This window comes from Rhagoletis zephyria, unplaced genomic scaffold, assembly GCF_001687245.7.
Source record: "Rhagoletis zephyria isolate East Lansing unplaced genomic scaffold, Rhagoletis_zephyria_1.1 Rzeph_scaffold_01178, whole genome shotgun sequence".
Taxonomy (NCBI): domain Eukaryota; kingdom Metazoa; phylum Arthropoda; class Insecta; order Diptera; family Tephritidae; genus Rhagoletis; species Rhagoletis zephyria.
In genome coordinates, this window is record NW_016158262.1 from 59,048 (window position 1) to 66,771 (window position 7,724).

The following is a 7,724-nucleotide window of genomic DNA, read 5'->3' on the forward strand; positions in this document are numbered from 1 at the left end:
ATTCGCTCCCTGAGTCCGCCGGCGAATCGCGTCCATTAACAGGTCGTCTTAGTTCGAGGGCAGAAACTCCAACTTCAGCTCCCTGGCCAGCTCCTCCTAACTACCCATCGTCCGCCTAACCGACCTAAACCACAATAGCGCCTTTCCTGATAACAAGTCTACCGCACCTCGAAAGAGTTGAGCTGGAGCCACACCGCTGGCCTCAAAAAGAAAAATACTGATAATAATAAAACATTTCACACAAACAGGATTGAAATTTTGAAATTCCTGCCCGTATTATCTTTGTAAGTCAAATATTAGTGGCATTGTGCTACTATGATTGCACGGCCGAGTAATCATAGTCAACTTATGTACAGCAGTCGAAAAAATTAAAGCCGCACCAAACAAGCCGCAAAAACAAATTTTAAAATATTTTACTAGCATTTCAAAAGATAATATTGGTGATTTAGGGTTTTTGTGAGCGTGCAATTACTCATAAAAACGAGCAACATTTCAAAAAATTATTTTTTTTAACACCTTTTACATGGTTAACAATATAAACCCCCACCGCAGAATTGTTAATACAGGGATAAAAATGCGCCGATTGGTACCCCTCCTGACAGTTTTGCACATTTGTTTTTGTTTTGCAAGTTGTACCTTCAACTAGAGAATTACCGAGTTACTTTATGTACATATGCACACCAGCTGTGCACTAGGTAAACATTACATTAACATTTACATGCATTCATGGAGTAGTAGCGATTTTTGCAGGGTATGTCTGCTCATAGAATTAAAGTGAAGTCATACTTGAATACAAATGTACATATGTACTAAACGTGAGCGCAAAACATATTGCTTGCATAGTCTTCATAGTGTACACTATTGAACTGTTCTCTTTTTCACTGTGCCCGATTTTATGAGAACACTCAAATTACTGTTCTCTTTCATCACAAGCACACTACAACATTGCTTTACCGGAACAACACGATTGCGTATTGCTGTGACGAAGCAAATTTTACTATTTAAGGCCTGTATGCAGCTCTCAAGAAAAGAAAAACTCCATATAAAATGACGTACAAGAAATGGGTAAGAAATTTTCTTGAGTCAAATTTCCTTAAGGCAGTACGCAGTTCTTAAGAAATTTACTACGCTTTCTACTACGGTTTTCTAAAGTTTTTTGTGAAAAAAGAGCACAAGACAACCCAGGTTTGCAACAGAAATATATGCCCGTTCCATTATTTCTTGAGGAAAGAGTGAGGCAACAGGCTGTGAGGTATCAAAAATGTCAAAATTCCTTGGACACACACGCGAAATAATGGCAATTTTTTCTTGACCGTTTTCTTGAGAGCTGCATACAGGGCTTTAAACTGAAATTCAATGGTGTACATAGTGTTTTTTTTTTTTCTGGGGAGACGCCCGTGAAGAAGGAAACATGCGTGTGACTATACTGGCGATTATATATTCGGAATCCGCAAACAGCTCTCAGTGCACTTAAGCGATATACGGTTGTTAGTTTCTGTGCGTAGTATTTTACCTTCACTACTTCGGCCCAAATCGGAGCAGCATATAATAAAACTGAGCTGACCACCCTACTGTAAAGAATTCTCCTACTATCTTTAGGGCCACCATTATTATGTATAATTCTTGACAGATATGCTTCAACATTCGAAGCCTTTTTTGAAGCATACTCGAAGTGGGTCCTGAAGTTTAGTCGACCATCAATCATAACGCCCAGGTATTTAATTGCGGGCTTGGAAGTGATGGATTCGGTCCCCACGCTAAATCTTATCGTTTCTACGGCTTTCATGCCACTTATTAGAACTGCCTCTGTTTTGTGGTCCACGAGGCTTAAATTCCTATACGTTAGCCATTCTCTTGTACTCCCTATAGTCTCGCTAGCTTTCCTCTCGATCTCCTGGATATGTTTCGCTACAACCACCACCGAGATATCATCTGCGAATCCAATTATTTTTTTACGAGGGGGCATATCGATACGCAGGATGCCGTCATACATTAGATTCCAAAGCAGAGGTCCGAGAACAGACCCTAAGGCACCCCGCCGTGACGCTGTATTCTTCACCCTAGCTTGTGATCTAATAGATAGCTCCTAATTATTCTTATGATATATGTGGGAGCTTCCATTTTAATGAGCGTTTCCATTATGCGCTGCCAGCTCGCGGTATTAAACGCGTTCCTTGCATCCAGCGTTATTACCGTGCAATACTCTTATTTCCCTCCGCGCCACTTTTGGCCTTCGATGGCCTATTTGGCAATGTCGACCACAGATTTAATTGCGTCTATGGTCGACAGGGACTTTTTGAAGCCAAACTGGTAGGCCGGCAGAAAACCTTTATCTTCTGGGATCGTCGTGAGCCTGTTGCAGATAATTTTCTCAATAACTATCCCTAGTGTGTCCAGTAGGCAAATATGACGGTAAGACGAGGGCACTCAAGGCGGTTTATTTCCCTTGGGTAACAATACCAGGTTTTGGACTTTCCAACCACTGGGAAATATGCCTTCTTTCAAGCATGTATGAAAAGTCTGACCGGGAGTGTATCGCGACCTTCAAGGCCTTATTAAGTATTCTGTCGGGCCCAGAAGCTTTCCCATCTTGAATTTTTGTGCAGACACTCAGGACTTCCTCATACGTTATAAGTGGAACTTCACCAATCTCATTATTCATATAGTTTGATACGGTTTCTGTTCTTTGAAGAAATAATGTCGTGATTATATTACATAGCATTTCTGGACACGTGATATTTGATGATTTTCCGCATTTCGTTTTTTCATCACTATTTTATACGCGGTGCTCCAGGGGTAAATGTGTGCCTCTTCGCACACTTTCCCAAAACTGTCGCGCTTGCTGTTGTTTATGGCAGCTTTGACAGACTTCCTTGCCATTCTAAGAGCCTGTAGATTTTCATTGAACTCAGGCCTGCCGCTACTATGCTGCATTTTCGCCTATTTTCATTCCACCAGTAGCATGGAGAGATGTGTTTCTTTAGGATTCGCCAAAGCATGGCTGCGTCACAGGTAATTTTAATATTTTTAATCAGATGTTCAGCCTCGCTCTCTACCGTACCCGATTTGTATAGGGCCCCGTTCTTCATAAAGGTCATAACTTCTTTGTCGAGCATGCTGTCTTTCCATTTTCGGCCTGTCAGCTTTCTTGAGCGTAACTTTCCAGGGTAATATCAATTATCGAACCTGATCCCATTTTCCGGAATGTATATGTAAATATTTCCGCTATTTATGATTGCGACATTCAAAGTTTCAAGCGAAACCTCGCCTCTCTTATTTGTATGTCTGCTACCCCATTCCGTTGCCCAGGCATTAAAATCCCCCACAATAATTAGAGGGGATTTTCCGTTGGCTTCTAAGGCTATATTTCGCAGCATGTTCGCATATTCTTCTCTGAGGCTGGTCCTTGCGTAACAACTAAAGATGTGAATTCCGTTGACTTGTAATCGAACGAAACCTTCTCCCACTCCATGGGATCTAGCCTACCGCATAGCCATATAGCTGCGCATTTTTGGCTATCGAATGACCAATCGCAGTCATCTTTACATTTATATTGTTCGCTTATAATCGCTACGCGTAAGCAGGTCCTGAGCTGCTTCACAATGGTTAAGGTTTATTTGGACTATTCTCATTTCTTTCTGATTGTTAGAGCCTTCTTGAAGCCCGGGCACTTAGTAAGTGCCCGCCACGTGGTCTATGTTGCTACCATTGTCTGCTTTACATAGGATGCATTGTTGGCTATTCGTGCAATCTTTAGCGTAGTGGCCTTCTTCGCCGCACTTTCTGCACTACTTAGACCGGTCGACCGTACTGGTGCGCTTTCCTGACATGTGACCATACTGAAGGAATTTAAAACATCTTTGCAGTTGATCTCGTTCGCGAATACGGCATATAACACAACCTATTCTTAATTTCCCAACCTCTAGTAGATTCTTAGCTTTTGGGGCTGGCAGATTAATAACGGCGGTCTGGGTACGCGCACAAGCTTTTCGGAGTGAGGCTATGTCCGACAGCTCAGAGTCTTCGAAGCCAAGTAGCGCTTTAGCGATGTGTACCTCTTCCTTGGTAGTCACCTCATCGATATCCTTACATTCTAACGATACTCTATGTGTAAAAGCTTTAACTGACGCCTAGTTTCCTAAGGTGGCACCCACAACTACCTTCAAGTCCGCGGAATTCTGGCCTCTATTTGACAGCTCGATCGGTAATTCTCCTTTTTGGGTACGCTGTATTTTGGACACCGATTTTGCAAAACCCTTGAAGTTTTCGTCACATTTCACCTTCTTCCATATGTCGGCGTAAGAGCTATTGCCCTTCTTTTCAATGAAAATGGCATCTGGCTTCGTTCTCCCAATGGTAAACTTTTTCCCCGGCTTTCCTTTTTTTCTTGACTCCTACCCGTTCGCTATCTTTTTTCAATAGCGTTGAGTTCGTAGAAGTTCCAGAGGGCACCTTTTCTTTCGATTGTGGGCGTCCCTGTCTGTTCTCTCCGCCGCTTTTTCCATGTTTATTAGCAGGAGATCCCTCAATTTCTTCAGTCGCTTTCCCCCAAGCACGATTGGGATAATGTCTAGGCCATGGCGACGTTTGCGTGCTCTCCTCTGGGTACGAAACTGCATTTGCGTTACATTTGCATTCCTTAGCAGCTTTTTATTATAAGGACGTTAAACTTCCTATGACTCCTTGCATTGGCTGGTGGATATTACGCCGTTTTCCCCCGTTCCCCCTAAGCATCGTGGGAAGGGATCTAATTTGCAATCCTAGTCTATAGACAGCACTCTCTGCAGCTACGTCTGCCATGTTATCTGACTGGTTAGCGGTGGAATTCGCGTTGTTGTTATTTTGAAGCCTTTCTAGCCAGGTAGGGCCGGATATTGACGTTGCCTCAGGCGAATGGGCTAACCTCGAGTTCCTCTTGAAAGCATCGACGTCTCTCCCACTTCCTGTACCGGTAATTGTTGGTATGCCGTATTACTGTTTTGGTTTTGCAAGTTTATTTTAATAGGTTCCCACTCTGGGCCGTTATATGCGTGGTCACCTTTTTGATCCCATGGTTATCTATGTAAAAAAGGAGGCCATGGCGAGGGTTGAAACAACCCCTTATGGAGTGTTGAAACAGAGCCAGATCGGTATTAGTCAGGATCGCTTCAACTAAACCTACACAGCCGCCTGAACGGTGACGAATAGAGAGCGTTTCCTGAGTTTTGCCAAAGTTTTAACGGGACAGGGGGACACTAACATTAGCCCGAAAGCCATTTCTGCTTGATCTCACTCAAGCATACTCAGGTAACGGAATACTAGTATCACCAGAACATAGCAAACTTATCCAATCGGGTTTCCACTATGCCAGGTGTTAAAACCTTACTGGGCTCGGCTTTGACTTAAACAACTTCTTTTTTTATTGAGGGTACACACAGAGAAAAGAGCTTGAACTACAATCAGCACGTGAAAGATTAAATTTAAATCCGCAAGTTAGCCATTGCTAAGTTTATCCTTCTGCATCGAGTGTGGGAAAGCTGCCTTATGTTTAGGCGATTGGCAAATTTGCATTTTCAATCCGTTTTAATCGTGTTGAGAAGGCGGTTGGGACGCCGGCGTTCAAATCCACTAACAGGACCTGGATGGAATGCATTTAATTCCATTCCGATCTAAGTCACTAGGGCGGAAAACAGTAGTTTCTGCTCCAGATTCTGGCACTTCCTCTTCTAGGTCTGGGCGGAAAGCAATAGTTTCCGCTCCAGCTTCTGGCAATTCCCACTCCTTTACTTCAACGCCGTGATCTGATGTGGTAACCACTGAAATGTTTAATCATACATACGTGCGCAGGTATGGGTGGATTTCCACGAAAGTGGGTACCACTTTAGTATTGAAATCCTTACGATGTGCCTCCTCCATAATTTCAGTTTTGTCCCAAACTGTCAGGGTTGGTGGGTATTTCATAGTGTATTTTTCCCGTCATCCTCTTACTTCCCGAGACGCATGAGTGGTATTCGGGACACACACACCAAAAGGATTTTACTCGCTTTTTACGACAAGCATGCCTTACTGCGGGTATATTCTCGCGCCTAGCCCGCTGACTGGTGTACATAGTGTAACAACATGTGTATGTGTTCATTCCGCGGGTGCTGCTTCTTCTGTAACTTATTCAGTATTTGGTATTGTATTTGTGCTTTGGCGTGCGTGTATTTGTTATTGTATTTGTGCTTTTGCTTGTGTGTATTTCGGTGGTTGCTAGCACAAATGACACTGTGTACACTATGAAGTGTACAGTATTTTCATTGTACTCTTTACACTGTTGTCTTTATTCAACAGTGCACAATGGTTTTGTGCGTAGCAGTTTCTAGATTCTCTGTATTCGCTGTACACTCAACTTCAAAGACAACGACAATCAATACACGCGTTTGAGACGGAGGCAATGTTGTATACTTTTAAGCGCCTTGCGCAAATGTCTAAAATGTACATATGTTGGGTCGCTCTTGCATTACAGAGGAGCATTTGTAAGTATGTACTCCAATATGGCACAAATGGACTACATGGTGATTTTTGCGGGGTAACCGATAAGCTGATAAAAGTGTGTGCTCCTTTATGGCTGGAATACCCAGATTCTCCCAAAACTGGCGAAAAAATCAGAATAAAAGCAGCGGAATCAATACAAAAGCACAATCTTTCTCCACTGGTGGTACCAATAGAACGCAGAACATTCTCTATATCATTAGTACCTGATTAAAACAGTAATGGTAAAGCGTGACCATTTTCCTCTGATCTCTGCGTGTGCGATAACTATTCATAAGTCGCAAGGAGGTCAGTTGGTGATATCGTATATGTACGCTCATCAGCCTCTACGTCGCTTTATCAAGAGTAACATCAATTCAAGGGCTACATCTCCTTTCAAAAAAAATATGTATGTATTAGAGTGGTTCATAAAAACACTCTTTTTGGAAATTCAAAAACGCTACAGCAGAATATTGGTACTTGTGATAAAAAAAGAGACACGTATTTTTTTATTTTGAAAAAAAAGTTTTTTTAGACGTCGCGCTGGTCGGTTTTTTATAAAAACGCTGATGTTCTTAATTTTTTTATTTTTGTGACATGTCAAAATGCAGCTATAAATGTGGTTTTCACATATAATTACTCTGGTATTATTGGGGAACATTCCCTTAATTACAAACCTGTCTTGGACAGTTAGAATGGGCCTAGTTCCCGAAAATATTCTCTCGAATAGACATTAGTAAAATTAAAACGTTGACACTAAAAGATTTATGCGTTGTCATGGGTTGGAACTTGTTATCAGGAGGTCTCTGGGGTTGCAATTAGGAATATGAAACAGTTTTTCAAAATTCAAAATGGCGGATCCAAAATGGCGATAAATTTTTTTTTTTAATTATTGGATTTGTTCGAAAACCGGCACTCGAGAGTTTTTGGGTTCGCCGATTACGAATCTGAAGTAAATTTTTTTAAATTAAAAATGGCGGATCCAATATGGCGATAAAATAAAAAAAATTACTAAAATTAAAACGTTGATACTGATCGTTTTAAGCATTTTCAAGGATTGAAACTCGTTTCCAGGGGGTTTCTGGGGGTGCTAATTACGAATCGCATGTCAGATTTTCAAAATTCAAAATGGCGGATCCAAAATGGCGATACATTTTTTTTTTTAATTATTGGATTTGTTTGAAACCCTTAACCGCCATTTTGAATTTTGAAAATCTGACATGCGATTCGTA